The sequence below is a fragment of the Petaurus breviceps genome, unplaced genomic scaffold, assembly GCF_028583685.1.
Source record: "Petaurus breviceps papuanus isolate PSGF00001 unplaced genomic scaffold, PetGlider_PUasm1.0 84, whole genome shotgun sequence".
NCBI lineage: Eukaryota > Metazoa > Chordata > Mammalia > Diprotodontia > Petauridae > Petaurus > Petaurus breviceps.
In genome coordinates this window covers 13,537,729-13,555,888 of record NW_027186645.1, presented here as the reverse complement: position 1 = coordinate 13,555,888, position 18,160 = coordinate 13,537,729, and the positions used below count along the sequence as shown (strand labels likewise).

At 36.5% G+C, this 18,160-nt stretch overlaps 1 protein-coding gene across 1 annotated transcript in view; it reads left to right on the top strand.

Annotated features, from left to right (window-relative positions):
* Positions 1-292: 292 nt before the first annotated feature.
* TFEC (transcription factor EC) overlaps positions 293-18,160 on the top strand; it is a 258,690-nt gene continuing 240,822 nt past the window's right edge. Inside the window, exon 1 of the mRNA XM_069107072.1 lies at positions 293-483. The gene's annotated coding sequence lies outside the window, so the exon portion shown is untranslated. The remainder of the gene's footprint in view (positions 484-18,160) is intronic.

Genomic DNA, 18,160 nt, shown 5'->3' with positions numbered 1-18,160 from the left:
TGGCCTGGCCTGGCTCAATCCTGACTTACAATGTTGGATGGGGCAGGAGTAACCCAGGACCTGCTGGTAATGACTCCCTTTAGAAAAGCATTCAGTTCTGCCTTTTCATGTTGGTGGAGGGCAGGTTGGTTGGTGGCAGGATGGTGGGCACATGGGGGAAGATGGTTAAAGCTTCCTTTTTCAACCTGAATATTTAGCCATTCATGAGAGAAATTCCTAATTTACACAAGCTGAAATTGTTTTCCAGCCTCAATGAACAGATATTGGAAAACTGGTAGGGAGAGGAAAAACCAACTGACCCCATACTCTGCACAATCTTTGGCTATCCACAAAATGTCAAGTGAGTCAGAGGAAGACCCCAGTATGTTGAATGGATCCCCTGTATCACAGTCACAAAGGACAAGGAGGCAGAGGTAGATTCCTCTGAAGCATCATTGGAAGGACCTGCGCCTGACAAGCTCACAGTTCTACTGAAGTGTGGAGGTAAGTAGAAAATGAACTTTGATTTAGTTTGGAAGAGTCAAGTACAAAACAAGTAGCATGCAAACTTTCTGGTTACAGACCAGTCAGTATTCATGAGACTAATTCCACTTGCTCACATCTTTTTCCTGTGTAGATTTACTAACTTCTTATGTTACTAGATCTCAGAAATGGGATTTAAGTCTTTTTTTTTTGGGGGGGGGAGCATAGAAAGTGGACCTCAATTGCATTGGTATGAGGAACTTCTAATGACAATGCTCCTCTTAACCAATATGTATCTTCAAAGACTGTAACTTAAAAAGAGTTTGATGATTTTAGAGAAACATGAATAGAGTTGCATGGAATTATGAAGAGCAAATTACGCAGGACCAAGAGAACATTGCATATGGTTACAGCAATGTTGTTTTAAGAACAATTTTGACTGACTACATCATTTTGACTATTATAAACACCCAAATTAACTACAAAAGACCTCTAAAGGAAGACTCTATCTGCATCCAGAGCAAGAATTGATAAATAGGGGTGGCTAGGTGGCACAGTGAATAGAGCACCGGCCCTGGAGTCAGGAGGACCTGAGTTCAAATCTGGCCTCGGACACTTAACACAAAAACTAGCCATGTGACAAGTCACTTAACCCCAATTGCCTTCCAAAATGCAAAACAAAACAAAAAAAAGAATTGATAAAAATAGGTATAGAATAATTTTATACACACACACACACACGCTTGTGTCTAAAGGTAGTCATCTCTAAGGTGAGGGGAAGAAAGAAAAAAAGTTAAATGATAATTTTATTATATATTAAAAAGAAATAGCAAACTGTACGTAATAGTGCAGTTTCATATACAGTTATCTTTTTTTTTCTATTCTACTATGTTATTGAAATGCTTGTTTTATTTCTTAAGTTCAGCATAAAACAAGTTAAATAAAAAAAAAAAAGAATTCTCTGGGAGTAGCAAGAGATCACTGAGTTGTCCAGGATCATGAAGCCAGTATGTTTCAATGGCAGGACTTGGACCCAGGTCTACCTCATTATGAAGCCAGCTCTTTAGTCATTTCCAAATCCTTTGAATTAAAAAATTCTTTCAGAAAAAAAAATGGAGCAATCATCCATTACTCTGAGCAATTCATGATTCTTTTGGGATAAGTTAATTTAGTTGCTCAAGATATCCTTTTTATACTTTCTCTTATTTTCCTCTCCTCTCTTCATCTTCCTCTTTTATATTAATACTAGCAGTTCAATAGTTTTCTTGTGGTACAATGGAAAGAACCCTGGCTTCGAAGTGAGAAGTTCTGTTTTCAAATCCTGCCTCTGTCCCTTGGTACTTGTGTGATCTTCAGCAAGTCTCAACCTTTCTGGCTTTAGTTTTCTTGCCAATAAAATAACAAGACTGTATTAGATGGCCTTTAAGGGTCCTTCCAGGCCTCAATCTAAAACCTATTTCTGAAAGCAGAATTAGTGTCTTTTTTTCCCTTTATTATCCTCCTTCTTTCACTAAAATCCTCTTCCAGTGCCTCATTGCTGGGTGACACCTTAGTGCAGGCATCAGAGTTTTAGAAAACCTAGGTTCAAATACTGTCTCAGATAAATTTCTTTCTTTGGTCTTTTTGGAGGGGGAAAGGCAGGGCAATTGGGGTTAAGTAACTTGCCCAAGGTCACACAATTAGTAAGTATTAAGTGTCTGAGGGTGGACTTGAACTCAGGTCCTCCTGACCAGGGCTGGTGCTCTATTCACTATAGCTGCCCCATCTCAGTTAACTTTCTATGTGACCCTGGGCAAGATAATTAACCTAACAGCCTCGGTTTCCCTATCTGTAAAATGAATGTAATAAGTATAATAATTGCACCTGCTTCATAGGATTGTTGTAAGGATCAAATGAGTTAATTTGTGGAAAGTGTTTTGCAAATCTTAAAACGATATAGCATTTCTATTGTGGTGACTAAGATAGCACAAGCTTTCACCCAACCTACCTAACTGGAAAGGCTAGCCAATGGACTTGGAAACCGACTGTATGTGTTACTTATTGAGGACAAAACTAGTTAAGTTTGGAGATGATCTTTACTAAGATGGTCAATAGGTGATACGTTTTTTGAGAACAATTCATGAAGACCTTTGTGAAGGTAGTGAACACTGGTGAACTCATGGATTGTTTAAAGTATGAGAATAGATTTAGAGTTAAAAGGGTCCTTGGAGATCACAGAATCTAGACTCCTTGTTTTGCAGATGAGGAAACTAAGGCACAGACAGATTAAATGATTTGCTCAAGATCACACATGCAAAGTGGCAGGGCTGGGACTGGAACCTAGGAGCTCTGATTCTACAGCCCTGTAGAGCTCCCTCCACTATGCTATGTTATTTCTATTATTCTTTCAAGAAGGCATCTGATCGTTAAGAAGGAATGCTGATACATTTTTTTTCCTTCTTCTAAATCATGATATATACCCTTTCGACATTAACAGCTTTACTTTCTATAATAAAAAGAGTTGTTTGGTAGGATCAGAAATATCAAGGAAGTCAAGTTTTGGCTGAATGTTTGAGAATGTGAATGCTGATTTTTAAGGATTATAAAATAATGATTATGATGAAGGCTATGTGGCATTGTTCATTATACTATGGAAACTGAAAACCAAAACAATCAAATATTGCCCTGGTATTTCTGTTTTGAGGAATAAAGAGAATAAATACTCTAGAAATGAAGTTTGCAAGAGTTTAATTTTTGTGCAGAAGATAGCAGTAGTAAATCCTTCTTTCTTCTCTGTTAATGAATGATGAAAGCAAGCTGTAACAGTTTAATCAGCAGTGCCCTTTGACTGTACACTATGGGATTTTCAAGGAATGATCAAACAGCTGTTGTTTTCAGTTAATATTCTTTTTTTTTAATCCAAATTGTGCTTAGCTCTTCCATGAACTTGTTAAATGTCCTTGAAATAGCCACCTCAGAATAACCTTAGCTTTTTGTTTTCTTTGTAACTCACCATGGGAGCCCCCCACCCACCCAGGTGTTCTTCCTTCAAGCCGTTTTGAGGCATGGCTGCCCAAAGCACCCCATGGAAACACTCCATAGCCAACTTCCCTCTCCATAGCCAAATTCCTCCAACAGAATCCATCTGGATCTTTTCCTTTCTCTCTCTATTTCTCTTCTTACCTATTAAAATCTACTTTTTAACTAGTTTTCAGATAGGAAAGAATATAACATTGCTACATGATAATGTCTTAATGTGGAACCTGTCCAAGGGTCAATTTACTAACTCAATGGAGACAATGGATTAACCCAAAGAAATAAATCTCAAATGGTAGAATTTCATAGAGTAGCAATACCAGACTGATCAGAGCAATATTTTTGAGTTCACTAGGCACTGAAGTTCTTTCTCATGCTCTCTCAATTAAATCTTCTTAGCATATGGTTTGTGAAATATGTATTTATATGCATTCCCTCATTCTTATTGGAAATGGAAATTCTCATTAAAGCTACATTTTTATATTCCTCTTTGTATGTTTTAAAAATTACTTTTCTTTTGAAGCCTGGATGGCTGATATTTTCCTTAGAGTTTTCACCTGTTCTGTATCAAGCGAAGTTTTTCATATCATAAGGGGAATGTAAAGGAATAAATTAAGATGTAGCAGTATAACCTTTGAATACAAAAAAAAAACAAAGATATGAAAAAATATATCTATATGGAACCTTTTATCAAGAATATCAAAGTAAGTTCTCCACTTGCTTATCAAGGAGATTGCAGCTGGTAGAGCTAGGCCTAAGGGTAGGCAAGATAGTCGACTACCTGGGCAACAATATGTAGAGAGGCAGCACAAGGGATATTTTTCAGTATTACTTTTTCCAAAATGCTGTGTATATTTTTAATGCCAAATCATTCCATTCTCCAGACCACAAAAGTATTTTGTTATTCAAGTCTCATGCATTAGTGACAGCTTCAAGTCTACAATGGATACTAACATACAGGAAGTAAAATTGTCATATTTTTGTCTCAGATGCTGAAATGGCTTATCATGTCTTTAGCAATGAAGCAAAAGGTCCTTGTAAAGTTTTTGAAGTTCTGTAGTTCATATACACACATACATGTACATATGTTTATATATACATATATATGTTCATGCCTAACCTATGGTTAAGCATTGAGGTTGGCCTTGAGGGTGATATAGCAGATAAAATTAAAGAATATATATGCATATACTACACATTATTTATATATTTGTGTGTTTATTTACATATATGCATATGTGATTGGTGCATTTGTACATATACTAATCTGTTTTCCTGTATGTATGGTTATGTAATATATATGTGGATAGATGATAGATGTTCAGATAAAATACTCAACATATTATGCTGCTTCTCCGAGTTGTCATAGATGATAATGCTATCTATGTACATTTGGCAATAAAGACTAAACAGCAATCATGGGGCGGCTAGGTGTCACAGTGAATAGAACACCAGCCCTGGAGTCAGGAGGACCCATGTTCAAATCCGGCCTCAGACACTTAACACTTACTAGCTACATGATCTTGGGCAAGTCACTTAACCCTAATTGCCTTGCCTTCCCCCCTCCAAAAAGAAGCAAAAAAAAAACAAAAAACCAACAGCAATCACAAATGGCATTCTTATCTTTCTTTTGCAAAGTTGTTATCCAAAGTCAGACCTGATTCTTTCATTGCAAAGAGTAATCTATGTAGATATTCATTATCTAAAAATGTAGACAGTCTGTCCCTATTACAAAACACAGGGCATGCATATGAGTTTTCATTTACAGAGACACTAATATATGTCAGAAGACTTTGCTTAACACTTTTAACTATTGCAATATAAACATGATCTTAATTAATTTGCTAATTGGACTGTACTTTCAGATGGAGCTCTTAATTAGCCATGTATGTTAACAATAAACTACACGTTTCATTGTGAGTGACATAACAGTTTTAAGTGTAGCCAATCAGACTGGCAATAAAGGATCCCTGGAATTAGGGAGGTAGAACTCAATTTGAAGATGGTGGCAGCAGGTCTGAGGAGTGTAAAGGAAAAACAGGGATGCCCTGGTGTAGAAGTCAGTAGCTGCATTTCCCTGTGTTGGGAAGATAGCTGCAAGCATGCAAGGTGATTAGAATATGCATCTTTTCAAGATAAGGATAATAAATGACCAGCAAGTTTTGAAAATAGTATTTATAACAGCCCTGCATATCTTAAAACAAATTCTGCTATCATCTGGGGATAGGGGAAATAAACCAAAAAGCCCCTCAAAAAAAACAAAAAGAAAACTTATTTGGTCCTTACCATAATTTGCCGAGATCATGCTAACGTTAGATATTACTCAGCTTCTTTAACATTAAAGTCAAAAATATGAGAGATGAATGTAATGGCAAAAAAGAGGAACTATTCCCAGTTTATAAAGCTTGGCCTCCTTTAGAAGACACACTGACAACTCTGCGTGGAAAGAGAAAAGCAACCTCGGGAAAATGGAGATATTGATTCTAACAAAACATATGCCTGATGCATTACCAAAGGTAATTTTTATCTCTAAATCTAAGAGGAAATTCCAGGAATAGACTGAATGATATTAATGCTCAAAAAATTACAACTATCAACTTTAAATTAGTCTCAGATGTTTATTAATTTTTATCAGAATTGTATTTTATGAAAATGGAATTTTAAAATTTTGGTCATTTTATTTTGGCTTCTTCATTTTAAAATGTCAGCTCTGGATTGGACATAAGAGCAAGGGAAGATGAAGAAGATGAAGTACTGAGAAATCTGCAAATATGGACTGGATGGGTGGTTGCTGTTTGATTTTTTTTTTCCATATGTGGTGATGGTTTGTGGTTTCAAATAGCGGCTAAACATAGGAACCAGACTTTAATATTCAGCCCATAGAAACAATTGTGAATTGGCCTACCTACAGATGTACCTCACTTTTATGTAACGTGTGTTCCTAAAAAATTTATGCAAACCAAATTTTTGTAATTGGAATCATATATTAAATACAGCAGGAGAGCAGGTTGATTGAAAAAAGTCCTTGATGAATACTGTATAGAAAACAAATAATTACCTCTTTGTGTTTTGTATGGGGTTTCTTAACGTTAGGACATGACTGAATTTGAATTTGATAGTGTTTTAAAAGAAGGAAAGCTTTATACCCAAATAGTTACTTGATCTGTAGGCCAGCACTTAGATGTGTTAGGGACACAAAAGGAGAGAAGTGCTTTTTAAAATAGAATTACAGGAAAAGTTCACTATTCTTTTGATCTTTTTTTTTTTTTTTTTGCTTTGTGAATATTGTGACGGACTGACAACTTTAAAAGATGAGGAAACTGAGGGTAAGAGGTTTGGTGCCTTACCAAGCTCTTCTGTTTAGAAAATTGTGAAACTGGGAATTAAACTAGGGTCTTCTGACCTGATGTTGACTTATCAGAGTTGGACTTCAGTAAAGGGCAGATGTTAACTCTACCACCTCCATATCTTCTTTGTTATGTGAAGAATCGTGCCCTAAAATGATGATATTGGGAAGAGTAGCTATATTTGATTGGATATTTATGTTGTCCATCCTTCATTCTGGAAGAGAACCAATGATATCAGGAGAGTAATGTCTTGACTTACAAATGAATTGAATTTGAGTGAGGCAGGGCTGTGCAAAGTCATCAGCCTCACTCTCTCCTCCAGAGTCATGAAAATCCAGTGGCAAGACATAGGATACAATGGGAGACCTTTGACCTTTTAGGCTCAGTCTTTCCCAGGTCTGTTTGTCTGAAGCAACACCCATTCATTCAGTAATTAAAGGCAAGGTAAAAGTGGAGGTAAAAGCTTTTGCCTTCACAAAAGAATCCATCTGGGAGGGGAAGACCCTCAGACTTTCTGGCAAGAACAAAAACAACTTCTATTTACACTCACTCTGAGACATCAAAACCCAAACAAAGAGCAAGTAAGGTTTGGGCTGGCCCCTATTATTGGCCAATGAATGAATGGAAAGGTTTCCAACCTAACACACTGTCATGTATCTAGAAGAGAGAGAACAAAACATGGCAATTGTTTGCATACATCCTAAAATAGAATGTAAACTCTTCAAGTGTAGAGATTTTTTCATTTTTGTGTTTTTATCAAATGCTGCTAATACAGTGCTTGGAAATAATATGGACCTCACTAAGGCTTGTTGATTAATTGAAATATAATATAATAATTCTATTGCACTTCATAAATGCTCCTCAATGGGTTTATATTCTTTTGGGGGGAATACAGTGTGTAAACAGATAATGAAATGCCAGATAATTTGATACTGCTTGGGGGAATGTATTATAAGGGTGATTTTCATTTTACTGCTTGAGAATGTTAGGTTACATTGTTGTTAAACGAACCAGCACGATATTTCATAATACTAAAAAGAGTGAAAATGAACAAAAGAACTTGTTTAATTATAACTTTTTTCCATTTTACCTCTGTGTTAAGAGTAAATATTGAAGAATCTTTGTACTATAGGCACTCTCCAGTTCAAATAGTATAAATTGATGTATATGAATCACCATACAATGCTCGATTTAAGCTTACATGACACCATATAGGAACATACCATTGTAAAAATATAAATGCAAATGATTTCATGTTTTCTTTTATATATCAGAGCCGATTTCATTTTTCCTTTGTATCACGTTAAACCTTCAATTAGCATACCTTTCTTTTCATTGTGCTAAAAATTTAAACCTTTTGCAAAGTGCTAAGGGAACATAATTATGATGTGAAGATATATTTAGATGCCTAAATGAAAAGCTGCAGACAAGAGACAAGACCCTTCAAGCATCTGCATAATTTTTAACACACCTAAATAATTTAGCTTAGCCTGATGTAGGCTTTTTTATGCTCTTCTATATTGCACATTCCCAGATCCAGAGAGCTTCAACAGATGTAACTCAGTGACGCTGGGAAAGACCTGATAGAGAAGAGGTACAGAAAAGACTCACAGGATATGAAATGGGCTAGGGGAATCTTTTTAGGGTTATGCGTCTATGGAGCCTTAGAGTTCTGCTGAGGGGTTCCATGAGAAAAATCTTGATTTTGCTAGAATATTGAAAATGGAATTATACATTCATAAAAATAATCATACAGGATTTGGAGTAGAAACTAGGCTTTATTTCTCTTGCTCCAAAATTTCCCCAATCCCTCTTTATTCTGAGGGCCATAACATTCTCTCTGGACTCCCTCAGACCAGCACACTTATGGGTCATGTCAATATATTCCTGAAGTATTCTATTAGCAAATTGAGAAATGATGCTTGTGGTTATATAGGGTTTCATGGGAGAAGTCAAGGTGAGAGATAGAAAGCTGATCCTACAAATTTCTCTACTATTTGCTTGGATGCACCATGAAATCAGTCACCAACTTTCTTTTTGCATTTCTCTCTTGACCTGTAGAATAGAAATGATCATATTAATTTACCTTGGAAGCTTGTGAGAAACTTAAGGAAAAAAATGTTGATAACTGTGAGTCCCTTGAGAGATTGAAGGGAGTTTGAATAACAAAAATACGAGAACTGTGCTGGAAGAGATGATTATAGGTAGTATAGAATCTATGGGTTTATGAGAACTTTTTTTTTGTTTTTGCTTTTTGGAGGGCAATTGGGGTTAAGTGACTTGCCCAAGGACACATGGCTAGTTTTTGTGTTAAGTGTCTGAGGCTGGATTTGAACTCAGGTCCTCCTGACTCTAGGGCCGGTGCTCTATTCACTGCACCACCTAGCCACCCCGATGAAAACTTTTAAGACATAGGAACATAGAGAAAACTTAAGGAACTGAATTAGAATGGAAATTATGATGAGCCTAATACAGAAAGTACTAGTAACTGTGGAGCCTCTTATACTCTGTTATCCCACTATTCAAATATATATATATATATATAGCTTATAGTAACAATTATTATAAAATCTATATGTATATATAAATATATATTTATACTTTAAAGATGCTTTAAATTTAAATGTATATGCATATCTAAGTGATATAACTTATCATCCATGAGAATAAATAACTCTAAAAATGCTGACACATCTATTTTATATCTGTTTTTCTCAGAATTTCACGTACAAATTAGCTTGGGACCATCTGCATTAGATCTTGAGCCAATCTCTTAGCATGTTTGTTTCTCCTATATTTTTTCTTTTATACAAATTGGTCCTGATCTTCCATCCTCCTCTGTAGTACTTTTGCAGCTGAACTCACCCTCTAAATTGGTACTGTTCTTGACTCTATGTCTTCCCTTTGCAAGAAGGTTTTTTTGTTTTTCATTAGCATGTTTCTTGGTCATTTTGGCCTTGTTGATGTGACAGCTTTTTAAAATCTGCTAAACTCCTCTGAGGAATGATAGTCAGTACCCTATATTTTCACCATTTCCTACCATTAAGAGTAAATAGGTTGTTTTAAACTGTTTGGCTGAGAGCTCTTAAAATTATACATGGTGACTTTCCATCTTTATCTTTCCTTTGACTTTTGCTCCTAACCGGTATAGGGCCTGTTATCAAACTGAAGGTAGCTTACTATTGTTAAGCTTTAACAAGGACACGCCCTTTTTCTCATTCTAAGGCTGCCATAGCCAACATATAAAAGCAGGGAAAGGCAGAAACCATAGAAAGGATTTCAGGCTAGTTCAATATACTGGAATTGCATAGTTACATGTGTTAGAAGGAAGGAGAACAACAGAAATAAGGCTGGAGGTATTTACCAGTTGTGTGACCCTAAGCAAGTCATCTAACCACCCTGGGCCTGAGTTTCTTTATCTTTAAAATGAGGCATTTGCACTCATTCACCTCTAAGGTCCCTAGCTCTAAGTCTTTTTATTGTATGCCTGAATTGCTGATATTCCTAGTGGTGGGGAGGGAGGAGCTTTCCTTTTTGTTCATTTGCATTCTATAGTTCAGGGCATATAGTTTAGTGGATAGAGTGTCAAACTTGGAGTCTCATCTTCATGTGTTCAAATCTGACCTCAGACACTTATTAGCTATGTGACTTTGTGCAAGCCACTTAACCCAGTTTATCTCAATTTCCTAGTCTATAAAATGAGCTGGAGAAGGAAATGGCAAACCACTCCAGTATCTTTGCCAAGAAAACCCCAAATGGGGTCAGGAAGTGTTTGACGTGCCTGAACAACATTCTTTTGTGCTGTGATGTACCTGGGGAAAATATTATGCACCGAGCTAACCTCAGGCTGCTTGAGGCTTTGGACACAGAAAACACAAAAGAACCAAATGATGATGATTCTGTATGACAAGATGAATAACATGTGTGTTCTTGACTCTACTTTCCAAACTCTTCCAGATCTCTCTGGTTTGCTTATGTCAGAGACTGTGGGAACCTAGCAACCAGTGTTCCCAGGAACCTGGTCATTCATTAGCACATAGACAGAGAGATGATATTAAAATGATTGTATATCTGTGAGGAGTCCTTTGCTGTCCATTGAGATGTAGTCAATTTCATTTCTTTTTGTGATACCATTCAGTACTCATCCTGGGAAGAGTGCTACCGTGTTTCTCTGATAATAAGACCTATCCCGAAAACAAGCCCTCCCCTTACTGTGTAAGATTCCTCTAAAATAAGCCCTCCCCCCAAAATAAGCCCTATTGAGATTGCTACTGTAGTGAAGGTGATCCCCTGCGCTACACGCTACATTATGGTACCGTCACCCCCCCCCCGCCGTGAAACGCACACCGCGCTCCGAGCTGCATCCAATCAGAGCTGCAGCAGTGAGCGCGTCATCCTGTTCTTCCCCAGTGATTTGCTTATTGAATAAAGGTACATTTTTTTGTTCACATTTACCTGTTTATTAAAATTGCTGTCAATGTTCATTAAAATAAGCCCTCCCCTGAAAATAAGCCCTCTGTCAGGGAAACACGGTAACTATCTTCTTGAAGAAAGTATTCATGATGTGAGGTTTCCCATTAAACAGTTACTCCTCAAAAGACAGAAATGTCCTGTGTCCCTGGGTTCATATGTAGAATCTTTACAGCTGGGTAGGATGTACCAGAGCCTGCTTTATGTTGGTATAAATGTCAAGAACTCTTGTTAGTGACATGTCATTTACTATATCTAACCCTATCACATTGCCTTTCTTGAAAGTTCAGGCTCATCTCAGGGGATATCAATGATTGTTTATTTACTTATTTTTTGGAGAGGGGAAGGCAAGGCAATTGGGGTTAAGTGAAATCAGTGATTGTTTTGGGTTTTATTGTGATGCATGGATGTTGTCATATTGGTCAGAGATGCTCAGGGATTTTTTTTTTTTAATTTGTTTTATTTTGAAATGGGGTAATGCAAATTTCCTGTTCTTTCTCTACATGTTGGAGAGTTGAAATGTAACTCTTGGATGAATGAGTGCATAGTATCAAACATTGATTGATTGAGTTGGAAGCAAGATTAAAAATCACCTAGCCTTCATTTTACAGACAAGGAATTGTTGGAGAACAGCTTTTAGATTCAGCCTCTCCAAAAATATAAAGAGGCCTTGTCACTTCTCAAAATCACTGCCCATCTAAAGGCTTTTGGCAGGTGATGCTATATTCAAGCAATTAGGCCATTTCCAACTTCAACTGAATAAACATTTATTAAGGAACTGGAGACAAAGAAGCAAAAAAAAAAGTCCCTGCCCTCAAGGAGCTTACAATCTAATGAAGGATACAACACAAACAAATATACAAAGCAAGCTATATACAAGATAAATAGGAAGTAATTAATTCAGGCAAAGCACTAGTATTGAGGAGTTGAGGAAGCCTTCCTGGAGGAGCTTGATTTGGGACAGCAACTAAAAGTTCAGAAAACTGAAATTTCTGAGGCTTAACACTAGATGTTCAAGAAAAGAACAAGAATATCTCACTTTTAAAAAATAGAAATAATTAACACATAAAACATGTAGCGTAGTTCAGAGTATTAGATTTGGAGTCAAAGGCTTTGCTATCCATTGTTTCTATGACCTTGGGCAAGTCATTTCTTCTCTCCCTGGCTTACTTTCCTCATTTGTTTGAAATGATGGGTTTTTGTACTATATGGTATGGTGAGAGTTATGTAGTATAGTGGAAATATCAGTGCTCTAGGGAGTCAGGAGACCAGGATTACAGCCCTAGTTCCACATTTACTTGCCTTGGGCAAATGCATTTCTTTATCTGTAAAATAAAGACAGTGTTTCTATTGAACCTGTTTTACAAAGTTATTGTCACGTTCATATGAGAATATCTCTATCAAAGTACTTTGTAAAAGAACAACTCTGTGAGGGTACATATAATGAAAGAACAGCCCACTAAGAGTTTGGAGACCTGGGTTCTGGCAGGATGTGTGACCTTGGATTAGTCACTCCAACTGTGTATGCCTCAGCATCCTCAACTAAAAAATGAAGGAGGTTGGATTAGACTCTCATTGTTGTCCCTTTAAGAACTGTATTCTATGATTCTGTGACTAGACAACCTCTAAGGTCCTCTCCAGAAATAAGATTTCATGACCCTAAGTATAGCTTAGGTGTTTTGATATTTTAATGGAGGCAATATTATGTATATGAAAGAGTCTTGATCTGGGAGTTGAGGGGATCTCAGGTTCTAATCCTGGCTCTGCTACAACTACTTGTAGATTTGGGACTTAATTTTTTCTGGGCTCAGTTTCCTCATCTGTCAGATTAAGGGGGTTAGATGGAATAAGTCTAGACTAAGAAACAGATCTTTAAATTATTACTGGTCCCTGGAAACTATTTTTAGTTTTTAAAACTATTTTCTTTTTACCATAGAGGACTTTCTTCAAACTTATAAATTTTCAAAAATAATAATTCTTTTTCTACTATTTTCCCCTTGGTTCTTCGCTAATCTCCTGCTTCCCCTGAGAGCCATTTGGTCTTGGCTCTTGGTCTCTGCCCCTTGAGTTGTAGTCTTCAATGGGGAAGGAAAAGGGTATTTTTTTCAAATAACAAGTATGTTTTTTGAAAGAACCATGAACATAATAACAATAGAGATTTAAAAGAAAATGGAATTATTTTTTAAAGCCAACAAAAGACTCAAGGTAATATATTTTGTGTTAGAAGATTAAATATTCTCTAAGGACCCTCAGAGTGCCAGATTCTATAGATTGTCCATGTAAATGGAATAACTTGGAATGAATATAAATATCTGTGGTTTTGTTGTCTTGGAAACTCCACCCACAGAGGCAAATTACAGTCATCTATAACTTGGCTTTAGAGAATTGCCTCAGGCTTAGAGACTTTTAAGTTATTTGTGGTCACACACCTGAGAATTTCCTTTAAAAAAAATTAAATGAGAACGGGTGTTGCTGTCTTTTCAGGGTGGGAAGGCAGGCTGCCACTGTATGTATATGCTGATTCCGTTACTCATCTTTGCCAGGCTGCTTTGGTCCTCTTTAGGCAATCTGGTACTTATCCTGCCCTCCCATCTCTCTCAGGGGCTTACCATATTGATGCCAGACTTGGTGAAGACACTTAGTATAGCCTACTCAGCTTGAGATTTTCTAGATCAAGTGACCCACCAGCCTGATCTTCTCAGAAATGGGAATTACAGATGTGCCATCACTGTCCTCAGCTAGCAAGTTTTATGGGCAGGGTTTCCTTCCTTCATTCAAACTCTCTCCATTATAACAATCTGACTCTCTACAAAAAAAAAAATTATTCTCTTAACTTATACATATATGTGTATGTACATATATACACACATACATATGTATACACACACATATACATATATATATATGTATATACAGATTTCCACCTCAAGGTTTATGGAAATTAAACAACTATGAAAGAATAAAATGGTCCCATTTACATGGGACCCCAAATCCATATATCTTTGCTCTTAAGCAGTTCTTAAAGTGTGGTCCATTTCATGGGGTCTGTGAATTTAGATTGGAAAAAATAATTATGTCTTTATTTTCATTAGCCTTTTAACTGAAATTACCTTTTCATTCATTTTAAAAAACCATTATTCCAAGAAAATGTTCAGGACACACACAAAAAGCTAAGAACCCTGTCTTGTGGCATTAACAAAATTTCAGGTGTGTTTTTTTACAGAAGAGATTTCATTTCCCCCCAGATCCTGTGGTACAATTTGCATAAAGCCAAATGGTACTTTTTGGAAGGGATTTTCTGGGGGCTGTGGAGTTAAGGTTCTGTCAGTGGACTGAGAAAAGTGTTTTGCTTTTGTTCCTTTTTGTGCTAAGCGAGCTAGCAATTAAGTTCTTCCTAGTGTCCTTGAATATTTCCCAGAGGAGTGGGGAAGATTCTGAATAACTGGGAATTGTTGGCCAGTCCCACAAAATACTTTCCTCTAAGCTGTTAGAGGGCTTTTTTTTTATTGTCAGAGGTTTCGTCTAGTGATGATTTTGTTGTCCAGTCATTTTTCAGTCATGTCCCTTTGTGACCCCATTTGGAGTTTTTTTGGCAAAGATACTGGAATGGTTTGCCATTTTCTTCTCCAGCTCATTTTATAGATGAGGAAATTGCAGCAAACAGGGTTGTGACTTGCCCAGTGTCCCACAGCTAGTAAGTGTCTGAGACCAGATTTTAACTCAAGAAGATGAGTCTTCTTAATTCCATGCCAGGCATTCTATCTACTAGGCCACCCAGCCCCTCTGAATTCTAAGCCAGGGTTTTACCTACTGGTATCAGTTACAGATGAGTTAGAACCTATAAAAGTGCTTCTCCTCAACTGAAGTAACTCATGTAATTGGATGATGGCTTTCAGAGGGCTTCTGATTAGTATTTGAAATTCAAAATGACCTTATCTACTACTTAATCAAAAGGTTTTTAAAAATTTTGAATTAATATTTATTTTTTATTTGTCTTCTATATTTGTACAGCTTCCACCAAGTTTCTTTTTAGATTGCTTAGTATTAATGAAAGGGCCTTTACTTTGATGTATAACCTTTCTCCTAGCATTGGTCTATCTCTTAATATCTATAGGATCCTGGATTTAAAAACTGGAAGGGTACTTAGAAGTCATCAAATCCAATCCCCTAATTTTATAGATAAGGAAACTAAGGCACAGCAGAGTTAAGTGAGTTGTCCAAGGTCACACAGGTAGTAAACAGAAGTGGTAGGACTTGAATGCAGGGCCTCCAATGCCAAATCCATTATTCTTTTTACTGAACCCTTCAGTTTTATTATAGGTCTAATGATGTTATCAGGGTTTAGAATGATACCCAAATGTCACAGAGCTGATTGCCCTGTCCTTATGTAACTGAATTTGTCACTGGACGTGGGTATTACATTATTAAAGCTAGAGTTCCACGAAGATGTTCAGTTTCCCATTTGTGTTAGAGTTTGTTGGGGTTTTTTTAATCACTATGTGCCTTTGAAGCAATTGCCTCATTATATGCTATTTTGATGACGAGTGTTGCCTGTAAGTAAAACTAATTTTACAAACTCATATGAAGGTAATTTGAGTTTGTGTTTTAAAGATCAGATATAGAGAAAAAGAAGTATGAAATCATGTGAGTATGACTCAAAATCACATTGGATCTTTTTGATACAGAAAATAGACCAAATGATTTTTTCCCCCTTTTTACCTAAAACCTTAATTTGAATTGTAGTGTGTACCACTTGAAAATGTTTCTCATTAAGAAACTATAGAGCAACCTTCCAGAAAGTTGTCAAAAGTCATTATCTCTGGAAAAAAAAACCAACAAGCTCTGGCCCACAAAATTTGCATAGATACTGCTATCATTTATGCTTTTCCTAGGTATACATAGATTAATCATATGAATAAAGAGATTAAAACTGCTGACCTTTAGCAAAAAAGCTCAGTTGTATTCATATGGGATTATACTTAATATATCTTCTCAGTTACCTAATGGGGGAGATAAAGTAACATCTGCTATTTTCTCCCCAAAGCATTTGGCATTATCCTTTCTTAAAAGTATCTTGAGGGGCAGCCAGCTGGCTCAGTGAGTAAGAGCACCGGCTCCAGTGTCGGGATGACCTGGGATCCAATCTGGGTTCTGATACTTAGTACCACACCCAAAAATAACTGGCCATGTGACCTTGAGTAAGTTACTTAACCCCGATTGCTTTAAAAAAAAAAAAGTATCTTGAGAAGTCATTCCTCAGAGACCTTAATTGCATTGCTTCCCATGTGGAGCTCTTGAGGGTATACATGGCTTGGTCTGGGTACTTTTTCTGTCTTAATTGTTTATACTATCTTTACTCTCATTTTTTCAGGGATTTATTTTTTAAATAATTTAAAATTTTCAACAAATATTTTTCTTTGCATTTCCCACTTTATATGCACTTTAGTGACATCTTTTGTTACTTACATTTCCTAATATAGCCCACTCTCCTCCACAAGACAGCCATCCTTTATAACAAAAACAACAAACAGTACAGCAAAGCTCACCAACACATCTAAGAAGTCTGACACTCTTTATAATGTTCCACACCCAAAAGCTCTTCCCACTTCTATAGAGAATAGAATGAGGTTCCTTTTCATATGTCTTCTTTGGAGCCAAGCTTGGTCATTCAAACTTCTTAGCATTCTATTTCAATTAATTTGTAGTTATTCTTTCCATTTACATTGTTGTATTCATATAATTTTCATCATTTCACACAATGGAGAAATATTCCATTACATTTGTGTACCATAATTTCTTTGATTATTCCTCAATTCATGGACATCTACTTTCTTCCAGGTTCTTTGCTACTATCAAGTGCTGCTATAAATATTTTGGTGTCTACAGAAACTTTCTTTGCCAGACTTGGGATATACATCTGGCAGCATAATCTTTTATTCAAAGGATATGTATAGGGCTCTCTGATCAAGTCAAACTATGATAATTCACTGTTATCGATGGAAAAAATAGTTTGCTACAAAAGTCATGACAAACTTTTTCCATTTTCCATCTGTTTGTTGTCTTCTCAGTTTTGTCCCAAAATGTTCTTGGGATAATCTGGTACTGATGGGGTATAGGCCCAGGACAAGACATTTACCCCCTACCCCAAAAGAATTTGAGTGCCAAAATCTCAACAGTACAATTGATTCTCTTCAAGCTTTCTGCAAACTGGTTTTTCCTTTCATCATGTCTTACTACATTATGAAGAAATCCTTTCCATAATGGTCTACCAACCTCCTCTAAGAATTTATAATTATATTCTAAATCAATATGTATGAATGAAAAAATCATTTGTTATATGCTTACTATATGCTAGGCACATAACATACCATGTGCTGAATATATGAACATAAATGTGAGAGTCACGGCCCTCAAAAAGCTTCTATTCTAGGAAGGGAAGAAGACACATATGGTCAGGGAAGGGCATTTTTGGTTTAGAAATTCACAGGGATGGTGACTGGAGCTACAGGAGAAAAGATTGGGGCAGGCATTTCCAAAAGCAAAGGTAGTATTGATTTGATTTTAATTCTGCATGCTGGACAGAATGAGAAGATCACTGAAATATGAAGCAAAAGATGCCTGGAGCCAACTAGATAAAGTGAACCATATGAGGTGCTCATTGAGTAGAACATTATAGGTCCTAGAGCAGGAATTTCAGAGCCAAAAGGGTTAAGGCCTCTAGAGATTGATCTCTGGTCTAGAGGGTGAAGCATCATCAGGGCAAATGGGATAATGATAAGGTGGCCAAGTATATGTACATGTGTTCTTTCTATCATCTATCTATCTATCTATCTATCTATCTATCTATCTATCTATCTATCTATCTA